Genomic DNA, 11,693 nt, shown 5'->3' with positions numbered 1-11,693 from the left:
CTGGGGGCCCAAGCGCGCCCAAGTGGGTTGTGCCCACCTCGGTGGCCTCCCACACCACCTATTTGCTTTATAAATACCCCAATATTCCATAAACCCTAGGGGAGTCGATGAAAGTCAATTCCAGCCACCGCAAGTTCCAGAACCACCAAATCCAATCTAGACACCATCACGGAGGGGTTCATAATCCTCATTGGTGCCTCTCTGATGATGCGTGAGTAGTTCATTATAGACCTACGGGGTCCATAGTAGATGTCTTCCTCTCCCTCTCTTTATGATTCTCAATACAATGTGAAGGAAATATGCCCTAGAGGCAATAATAAAGTTGTTATTTATATTTCCTTATATCATGATAAATGTTTATTATTCATGCTAGAATTGTATTAACCGGAAACTTAGTACGTGTGAATACATAGACAAACAGAGTGTCCCTAGTATGCCTCTACTTGACTAGCTCGTTAATCAAAGATGGTTAAGTTTCCTGACTATAGACATGTGTTGTCATTTGGTGAACGGGATCACATCATTAGAGAATGATGTGATGGAGACCCATCCGTTAGCTTAGCATTATGATCGTCTAGTTTTATTGCTATTGCTTTCTTCATGACTTATACATATTCCTCTGACTGTGAGATTATGCAACTCCCGAATACCGGAGGAACACCTTGTGTGCTATCAAACGTCACAACGTAACTGGGTGATTATAAAGATGCTCTACAGGTGTCTCCAAAGGTGCTTGTTGAGTTGGCATAGACCGAGATTAGGATTTGTCACTCCGTGTATCGGAGAGGTATCTCTGGGCCCTCTCCGTAATACACATCACTATAAGCCTTGAAGCAACGTGGCTAATGAGTTAGTTAGGGGATGATGCATTACAGAATGAGTAAAGAGACTTGCTGGTAACGAGATTGAACTAGGTATGAGGATACCGACGATCGAATCTTGGGCAAGTAACATACCAATGACAAAGGGAATAACGTATATTGTTATGCGGTTTGACCGATAAAGATCTTCGTAAAATATGTAGGAGCCAATATGAGCATCCAGGTTTCTCTATTGGTTATTGATCGGAGATGTGTCTTGGTCATGTCTACAAAGTTCTCGAACCCGTAGGGTCCGCAAGTTTAACATTCGATGACGATCTGTATTATGAGTTGTGTGTTTTGGTGACCGAAGTTTGTTCGGAGTCCTGGATGAGAGATCACAGACATGACGAGGAGTCTCAAAATGGTCGAAAGGTTTTGGGACGTTTTGGATATTTATCGGGGAACCGAGGGGTTATCGGAACCCCCCGGGGAAGTTATGGGCCTTAATGGGCCATAAGGGAGTAGGAGAGGGCAGGCCACAAGGTGGCGCCCCCTCCTCCCCCAAGGCAGTCAGAATTGAAGGAAATATGCCCTAGAGGCAATAATAAAGTTGTTATTTATATTTCCTTATATCATGATAAATGTTTATTATTATTTTTTTGCATGGTAATACGTGTCTCATTCATATCATAAAGAACAAAGTACAAGTCACGTAAGAACTGACATGACAAAACTGAAAAGATAGCAGAACATCTCTGAGCTTGACACTAACGTCCGTCACCTGCCTCCGGCACCACCACAGCAGCCACCAAAGAAAAGAATGACGGATCATCTCCTCACCCGAGTTCGACGCGGCTCCATCGCTGATATGCAGCTTTGCGGACCTCCAAGGTGGCTCACCAAAAGTGAGGCCATTGTCGTTGAACGAATCAGACCGGAGCAACACCCTGGACACGCCATCGAACTTCAGATCTGGCACCCCACCACGACTAAGACTCCGAAGGAGGAAACCATACCTGCCATCCACGAACCACGAACCCAGCACACGTTCCGTCTTCCAGATATCGTCGATGTAGACCACAATCTGCATCCGCTCTTGGACTACCTCCCAAGCTCCACGCCGACGCTGGAGCAAACGTCGTTGCAACGGCGAAGCCCGAGGACACAGGTCCACCACGAGGATGCTGCCGCCGCCACGCCATCCTTGCTTGAACAGACTGGTGTCCAAATCCATCCCCAACCACAGGACCGAAGGCCTTGTGAGGGAAAGATCTAAAAAATCTTTATTCAGCACCGTCATCGTTGCCGCCGAAGCGGAGACGATGAACAACCTAAAAACCTAGACTACACGGGAGTAAAAACGACCCACACGCGTGGATCCAGCGACCCCCCTCACCACCGACGACCGAGGTCGCCGACGGAGGGGAGCCGCCGGAGGACGGAGCTGAAAGATGGCCTCTCCTGGCGGCGGCTAGGGTTCCAGCCGCTAGGGAGCAGGGAGGATAAATGTTTATTATTCATGCTAGAATTATATTAACCGGAAACGTAGTACATGTGTGAATACATAGACAAAGAGTTTTTCCCTAGTATGCCTCTACTTTACTAGCTCGTTAATCAAAGATGGTTAGGTTTCCTAGCCATAGATGATGTCACTTGAAGCTACATCGGTATTTCCCCAAAGAGGAAGGGATGATCCAGCACAGCGGCGGTAGGTATTTCCGTCAGATATGAAAACAAGGTTATCGAACCAGTAGGAGAACCAAGCAACACAATGTAAACACCCCCTGCACACAAATAACAACACCTCGCAACCCGACGTGTTAAAGGGGTTATCAATCCCTTTCGGGGTACGGCGCCAGAAACGGTGCATGGACGGGAGAAAGTTGTAATAGATTGAAATAATAGATCGCAAATAAAATAAAGTGCAGCAAAGTATTTTTGTATTTTTGGTTTAATAGATCTGAATAAAAAGTGCAAATAAAATAGATCGCAAAGCAAATATATAAGAAAGAAGACCCAGGGGCCATAGGTTTCACTAGTGGCTTCTCTCGAGAAAGATAGCAAACCGTGGGTAAACAAATTACTGTTGGGCAATTGATAGAACTTCAAATACTCATGACGATATCCAGGCAATGATCATTACATAGGCATCATGTCCAAGATTAGTAGACCGACTCCTGCGTGCATCTACTACTATTACTCCACACATCGACCGCTATCAAGCATGCATCTAGTGTATTAAGTTCATGGAAAAATGGAGTAATGCAATAAGAATGAAGACATGATGTAGACAAGATCTGTTTATCTATGGCAGTAGATATAGATCTCGTCTTTTAATCCTTAGTAGCAACGATACATAAGTGTCATTTCCCTTTCTGTCATTGGGATCAAGCACCGTAAGATCGAACCCACTACTGGGCACCTCTTCCCATTGCAAGATAAATAGATCAAGTTGGCCAAACAAAACCCAAATATCGGAGAATAAATACGAGGCTATAAGAGATCATGCATATAAAAGATCAAAGAAACTCAAATAACTTTCATGGATATAAAAAGATATAACTGATCATAAACTCGAAGTTCATCAGATCCCAACAAACACACCGCAAAAGAGTTACATCATATGTATCTCCAAGAGACCATTGTATTGATAATTCAGCGAGAGAGAGGAAGCCGTTGATGACCCACAAGTGTAGGGGATCTAACGTAGTCCTTTCGATAAGTAAGAGTGTCGAACCCAACGAGGAGAAGGAAATGATAAGCGGTTTTCAGTAAGGTTTTCTCTGCAAGCACTGAAATTGTAGGTAACAGATAGTTTTGTGATAAGATAAATTGTAACGAGTAACAAGTAAACAAAGTAAATAAAGTGTAGCAAGGTGGCCCAATCCTTTATGTAGCAAAGGATAAGCCTGGATAATTTCTTATAACGAGAAAAGAGCTCCCGAGGGCACATGGGAATTATCATCAAGCTAGTTTTCATCACGCTCATATGATTCGCGTTCGGTACTTTGATAATTTGATATGTGAGTGGACCGGTGCTTGGGTACTACCCTTACTTGGACAAGCATCCCACTTATGATTAACCCCTATTGCAAGCGTCCGCAACTACAAAAGAAGTATTAAGGTAAACCTAACCACAACATTAAACATATGGGTCCAAATCAGCCCCTAACGAAGCAACACATAAACTAGGGTTTAAGCTTATGTCACTCTAGCAACCCATCATCTTCTTATTACTTCCCTATGCCTTCCTCTAGGCCCAAATAATAGTGAAGTGTCATGTAGTCGACGTTCACATAACACCACTAGAGGAAAAGACAACATACATCTCATCAAAATATCGAACGAATGCCAAATTCACATGACTACTAATAGCAAGACTTCACCCATGTTCTCAGGAACAAATGTAACTACTCACAAAGCATATTCATTTTCATAATCAGAGGAGTAATAATATGCATTAAGGATCTGACCATATGATCTTCCACCAAGTAAACCAATTAGCATCAACTACAAGGAGTAATCAACACTACTAGCAACCCACAGGTACCAATTTGTGGTTTGGATACAAGATTGGATACAAGAGATGAACTAGGGTTTGGAGAGGAGATGGTGCTGTTGAAGATGTTGATGGATATTGACCCCCTCCCGATGAGAGGATCGTTAGTGATGACGTTGGTGATGATTTCACCCTCTCGGAGGGAAGTGTCCCCGGCAGAACAGCTCTGCCGGAGCTCTAGATTGGTCTACACGGAGTGGATGTAGCTGTCGGTTTGGCCCGGATGTTGCTTCCCGGTGTCCCTATGGGCCGACCTAACACAACCAGGTGGAGAGGTCCACTGGTCAAAGCCCGTCCGTGCAAAGTCAAAGCGCTAGATCCCGTGGTCAAACGCTACAGGGTTAGGCGGGACGGGGGCCCTGGGGGTAGCAATGCCACCGGAGCGTCGTACCGGGCCCTCATACATGCGGGGTGGTGTTGTGGCATGTCCGAAGAGGCGGCACGCGTCTCCGGGTTGTGGCCCCCCTCACGGACGGCAATGAAACGGTAGTAGACGTTCTGCGGTAACGATGCAACGTGAATATTATTAAATACTTGGAGCGTGATAAAATCATGAGTTTTTTACACAACATGGGCACATGTGCTATAGGACTGATGGTAATTTTTCATAATTTTTTGTGATGGAGAAGTATCTGAACACTTCCCTCTACGCGGATTGCTCTTCGCACGTCTACGACTGTGGCCGGCGGCCTCCGGGGGCTAGCATACCGTCAAATCTTGCGTAGGCAGCCTGTCACAAGTCTGGAAGTGTTGAGGCGGTTGCAAACGCCCACCACGCGTCTCCGGGGTGTGCCCCCCCCCTCACGGACGCCGCCGCCGCCGGCACCTGGAGGGGGGAAACGGATGCGTCGGGTCTACACGGAGTGGATGTAGCTGTCGGTTTGGCCCGGATGTTGCTCCAAAGTGTTCCTCTGGGCCGACCTAACACAACCGGGTGGAGAGTTCCACTCGTCAAAGCTCGTCCGTGCAAAGTCAAAGGGCTAGATCCCGTGGTCAAACGCTACAGGGTTAGGCGGGACGGGGCCCTGGGGGGGTAGCAATGCCACCAGAGCGTCGTACCGAGCCCTCATACATGCGGGGTGGTGTTGTGGCATGTCCGAAGAGGCGGCACGCGTCTCCGGGTTGTGGCCCCCCTCACGGACGGCAATGAAACGGTAGTAGACGTTCTGCGGTAACGATGCAGCATGAATATTATTAAATACTTGGAGCGTGATAAAATCATGAGTTTTTTACACAACGTGGGCACATGTGCTATAGGACTGATGGTAATTTTTCATAATTTTTTGCGATGGAGAAGTATCTGAACACTTCCCTCTACGCGGATTGCTCTTCGCACGTCTACGACTGTGGCCGGCGGCCTCCGGGGGCTAGCATACCGTCAAATCTTGCGTAGGCGGCCTCTCACAAGTCTGGAAGTGTTGAGGCGGTTGCAAACGCCCAGCACGCGTCTCCGGGGTGTGCCCCCCCCTCACGGACGCCGCCGCCGCCGGCACCTGGAGGGGGGAAACGGACGCGTCGGGTCTACACGGAGTGGATGTAGCTGTGGGCCTGGCCCGGATGTTGCTCCAAAGTGTTCCTCTGGGCCGACCTAACACAACCGGGTGGAGAGGTCCACTGGTCAAAGCCCGTCCGTGCAAAGTCAAAGGGCTAGATCCCGTGGTCAAACGCTACAGGGTTAGGCGGGACGGGGGCCCTGGGGGGTAGCAATGCCACCGGAGCGTCGTACCGGGCCCTCATACATGCGGGGTGGTGTTGTGGCATGTCCGAAGAGGCGGCACGCGTCTCCGGGTTGTGGCCCCCCTCACGGACGGCAATGAAACGGTAGTAGACGTTCTGCGGTAACGATGCAGCGTGAATATTATTAAATACTTGGAGCGTGATAAAATCATGAGTTTTTTACACAACGTGGGCACATGTGCTATAGGACTGATGGTAATTTTTCATAATTTTTTGTGATGGAGAAGTATCTGAACACTTCCCTCTACGCGGATTGCTCTTCGCACGTCTACGACTGTGGCCGGCGGCCTCCGGGGGCTAGCATACCGTCAAATCTTGCGTAGGCGGCCTCTCACAAATCTGGAAGTGTTGAGGCGGTTGCAAACGCCCAGCACGCGTCTCCGGGGTGTACCCCCCCCCCTCACGGACGCCGCCGCCGCCGGCACCTGGAGGGGGGAAACGGACGCGTCGGGTCTACACGGATTGGATGTAGCTGTGGGTTTGGCCCGGATGTTGCTCCAAAGTGTTGCTCTGGGCCGACCTAACACAACCGGGTGGAGAGGTCCACTGGTCAAAGCCCGTCCGTGCAAAGTCAAAGGGCTAGATCCCGTGGTCAAACGCTACAGGGTTAGGCGGGACAGGGGCCCTGGGGGGGTAGCAATGCCACCGGAGCGTCGTACCGGGCCCTCATACATGCGGGGTGGTGTTGTGGCATGTCCGAAGAGGCGGCACGCGTCTCCGGGTTGTGGCCCCCCTCACGGACGGCAATGAAACGGTAGTAGACGTTCTGCGGTAACGATGCAGCGTGAATATTATTAAATACTTGGAGCGCGATAAAATCATGAGTTTTTTACACAACGTGGGCACATGTGCTATAGGACTGATGGTAATTTTTCATAATTTTTTGTGATGGAGAAGTATCTGAACACTTCCCTCTACGCGAATTGCTCTTCGCACGTCTACGACTGTGGCCGGCGGCCACCGGGGGCTAGCATACCGTCAAATCTTGCGTAGGCGGCCTCTCACAAGTCTGGAAGTGTTGAGGCGGTTGCAAACGCCCAGCACGCGTCTCCGGGGTGTGCCCCCCCCCTCACAAACGCCGCCGCCGGCGGCACCTGGAGGGGGGAAACGGACGCGTCGGGTCTACACGGAGTGGATGTAGCTGTCGGTTTGGCCCGGATGTTGCTTCCCGGTGTCCCTCTGGGCCGACCTAACACAACCAGGTGGAGAGGTCCACTGGTCAAAGCCCGTCCGTGCAAAGTCAAAGCGCTAGATCCCGTGGTCAAACGCTACAGGGTTAGGCGGGACGGGGGCCCTGGGGGTAGCAATGCCACCGGAGCGTCGTACCGGGCCCTCATACATGCGGGGTGGTGTTGTGGCATGTCCGAAGAGGCGGCACGCGTCTCCGGGTTGTGGCCCCCCTCACGGACGGCAATGAAACGGTAGTAGACGTTCTGCGGTAACGATGCAACGTGAATATTATTAAATACTTGGAGCGTGATAAAATCATGAGTTTTTTACACAACATGGGCACATGTGCTATAGGACTGATGGTAATTTTTCATAATTTTTTGTGATGGAGAAGTATCTGAACACTTCCCTCTACGCGGATTGCTCTTCGCACGTCTACGACTGTGGCCGGCGGCCTCCGGGGGCTAGCATACCGTCAAATCTTGCGTAGGCGGCCTCTCACAAGTCTGGAAGTGTTGAGGCGGTTGCAAACGCCCAGCACGCGTCTCCGGGGTGTGCCCCCCCCCCTCACGGAAGCCGCCGTCGCCGGCACCTAGAGGGGGAAACGGACGCGTCGGGTCTACACGGAGTGGATGTAGCTGTGGGCCTGGCCCGGATGTTGCTCCAAAGTGTTCCTCTGGGCCGACCTAACACAACCGGGTGGAGAGGTCCACTGGTCAAAGCCCGTCCGTGCAAAGTCAAAGGGCTAGATCACGTGGTCAAACGCTACAGGGTTAGGTAGGACGGGGGCCCTGGGGGGTAGCAATGCCACCGGAGCGTCGTACCGGGTCCTCATACATTTGGGGTGGTGTTGTGGCATGTCCGAAGAGGCGGCACGCATCTCCGGGTTGTGGCCCCCCTCACGGACGGCAATGAAACGGTAGTAGACGTTCTGCGGTAACGATGCAGCGTGAATATTATTAAATACTTGGAGCGCGATAAAATCATGAGTTTTTTACACAACGTGGGCACATGTGCTATAGGACTGATGGTAATTTTTCATAATTTTTTGTGATGGAGAAGTATCTGAACACTTCCCTCTACGCGGATTGCTCTTCGCACGTCTATGACTGTGGCCGGCGGCCTCCGGGGGCTAGCATACCGTCAAATCTTGCGTAGGCGGCCTCTCACAAATCTGGAAGTGTTGAGGTGGTTGCAAACGCCCAGCACGCGTCTCCGGGGTGTGCCCCCCCCCTCACGGACGCCGCCGCCGCCGGCACCTTGAGGGGGGAAACGGACGCGTCGGGTCTACACGGAGTGGATGTAGCTGTGGGTTTGGCCCGGATGTTGCTTCCCGGTGTCCCTCTGGGACGACCTAACACAACCGGGTGGAGAGGTCCACTGGTCAAAGCCCGTCCGTGCAAAGTCAAAGGGCTAGATCCCGTGGTCAAACGCTACAGGGTTAGGCGGGACGGGGGCCCTGGGGGGTAGCAATGCCACCGGAGCGTCGTACCGGGCCCTCATACATGTGGGGTGGTGTTGTGGCATGTCCGAAGAGGCGGCACGCGTCTCCGGGTTGTGGCCCCCCTCACGGACGGCAATGAAACGGTAGTAGACGTTCTGCGATAACGATGCAGCGTGAATATTATTAAATACTTGGAGCGCGATAAAATCATGAGTTTTTTACACAACGTGGGCACATGTGCTATAGGACTGATGGTAATTTTTCATAATTTTTTGTGATGGAGAAGTATCTGAACACTTCCCTCTACGCGGATTGCTCTTCGCACGTCTACGACTGTGGCCGGCGGACTCCGGGGGCTAGCATACCGTCAAATCTTGCGTAGGCGGCCTCTCACAAGTCTGGAAGTGTTGAGGCGGTTGCAAACGCCCAGCACGCGTCTCCGGGGTGTGCCCCCCCCCTCACGGCCGCGGCCGCCGCCGGCACCTGGAGGGGGGAAACGGACGCGTCGGGTCTACACGGAGTGGATGTAGCTGTGGGTTTGGCCCGGATGTTGCTTCCCGGTGTCCCTCTGGGCCGACCTAACACAACCGGGTGGAGAGGTCCACTGGTCAAAGCCCGTCCGTACAAAGTCAAAGGGCTAGATCACGTGGTCAAACGCTACAGGGTTAGGCGGGACGGGGGCCCTGGGGGGTAGCAATGCCACCGGAGCGTCGTACCGGGCCCTCATACATGCGGGGTGGTGTTGTGGCATGTCCGAAGAGGCGGCACGCGTCTCCGGGTTGTGGCCCCCCTCACGGACGGCAATGAAATGGTAGTAGACGTTCTGCGGTAACGATGCAGCGTGAATATTATTAAATACTTGGAGCGCGATAAAATCATGAGTTTTTTACACAACATGGGCACATGTGCTATAAGACTGATGGTAATTTTTCATAATTTTTTGTGATGGAGAAGTATCTGAACACTTCCCTCTACGCGGATTGCTCTTCGCACGTCTACGACTGTGGCCGGCGGCCTCCGGGGGCTAGCATACCGTCAAATCTTGCGTAGGCGGCCTCTCACAAGTCTGGAAGTGTTGAGGCGGTTGCAAACGCCCAGCACGCGTCTCCGGGGTGTGCCCCCCCCCCCTCACGGACGCCGCCGCCACCGGTACCTGGAGGGGGGAAACGGACGCGTCGGGTCTACACGGAGTGGATGTAGCTGTCGGTTTGGCCCGGATGTTGCTTCCCGGTGTCCCTCTGGGCCGACCTAACACAACCAGGTGGAGAGGTCCACTGGTCAAAGCCCGTCCGTGCAAAGTCAAAGCGCTAGATCCCGTGGTCAAACGCTACAGGGTTAGGCGGGACGGGGGCCCTGGGGGGTAGCAATGCCACCGGAGCGTCGTACCGGGCCCTCATACATGCGGGGTGGTGTTGTGGCATGTCCGAAGAGGCGGCACGCGTCTCCGGGTTGTGGCCCCCCTCACGGACGGCAATGAAACGGTAGTAGACGTTCTGCGGTAACGATGCAGCGTGAATGTTATTAAATACTTGGAGCGTGATAAAATCATGAGTTTTTTACACAACGTGGGCACATGTGCTATAGGACTGATGGTAATTTTTCATAATTTTTTGTCATGAAGAAGTATCTGAACACTTCCCTCTACGCGGATTGCTCTTCGCACGTCTACGACTGTGGCCGGCGGCCTCCGGGGGCTAGCATAACGTCAAATCTTGCGTAGGCGACCTCTCACAAGTCTGGAAGTGTTGAGGCGGTTGCAAACGCCCAGCACGCGTCTCCGGGGTGTGCCCCCCCCCCTCACGGACGCCGCCGCCACCGGTACCTGGAGGGGGGAAACGGACGCGTCGGGTCTACACGGAGTGGATGTAGCTGTCGGTTTGGCCCGGATGTTGCTTCCCGGTGTCCCTCTGGGCCGACCTAACACAACCAGGTGGAGAGGTCCACTGGTCAAAGCCCGTCCGTGCAAAGTCAAAGCGCTAGATCCCGTGGTCAAACGCTACAGGGTTAGGCGGGACGGGGGCCCTGGGGGGTAGCAATGCCACCGGAGCGTCGTACCGGGCCCTCATACATGCGGGGTGGTGTTGTGGCATGTCCGAAGAGGCGGCACGCGTCTCCGGGTTGTGGCCCCCCTCACGGACGGCAATGAAACGGTAGTAGACGTTCTGCGGTAACGATGCAGCGTGAATATTATTAAATACTTGGAGCGTGATAAAATCATGAGTTTTTTACACAACGTGGGCACATGTGCTATAGGACTGATGGTAATTTTTCATAATTTTTTGTGATGAAGAAGTATCTGAACACTTCCCTCTACGCGGATTGCTCTTCGCACGTCTACGACTGTGGCCGGCGGCCTCCGGGGGCTAGCATACCGTCAAATCTTGCGTAGGCGGCCTCTCACAAGTCTGGAAGTGTTGAGGCGGTTGCAAACGCCCAGCACGCGTCTCCGGGGTGTGCCCCCCCCCTCACGGACGCCGCCGCCGCCGGTACCTGGAGCGGGGAAACGGACGCGTCGGGTCTACACGGAGTGGATGTAGCTGTCGGTTTGGCCCGGATGTTGCTTCCCGGTGTCCCTCTGGGCCGACCTAACACAACCAGGTGGAGAGGTCCACTGGTCAAAGCCCGTCCGTGCAAAGTCAAAGCGCTAGATCCCGTGGTCAAACGCTACAGGGTTAGGCGGGACGGGGGCCCTGGGGGGTAGCAATGCCACCGGAGCGTCGTACCGGGCCCTCATACATGCGGGGTGGTGTTGTGGCATGTCCGAAGAGGCGGCACGCGTCTCCGGGTTGTGGCCCCCCTCACGGACGGCAATGAAACGGTAGTAGACGTTCTGCGGTAACGATGCAGCGTGAATATTATTAAATACTTGGAGCGTGATAAAATCATGAGTTTTTTACACAACGTGGGCACATGTGCTATAGGACTGATGGTAATTTTTCATAATTTTTTGTGATGGAGAAGTATCTGAACACTTCCCTCT

Source organism: Triticum dicoccoides, chromosome 3B (assembly GCF_002162155.2).
Source record: "Triticum dicoccoides isolate Atlit2015 ecotype Zavitan chromosome 3B, WEW_v2.0, whole genome shotgun sequence".
Classification (NCBI taxonomy): Eukaryota; Viridiplantae; Streptophyta; class Magnoliopsida; order Poales; family Poaceae; genus Triticum; species Triticum dicoccoides.
This window is presented reverse-complemented; position numbering follows the sequence as displayed.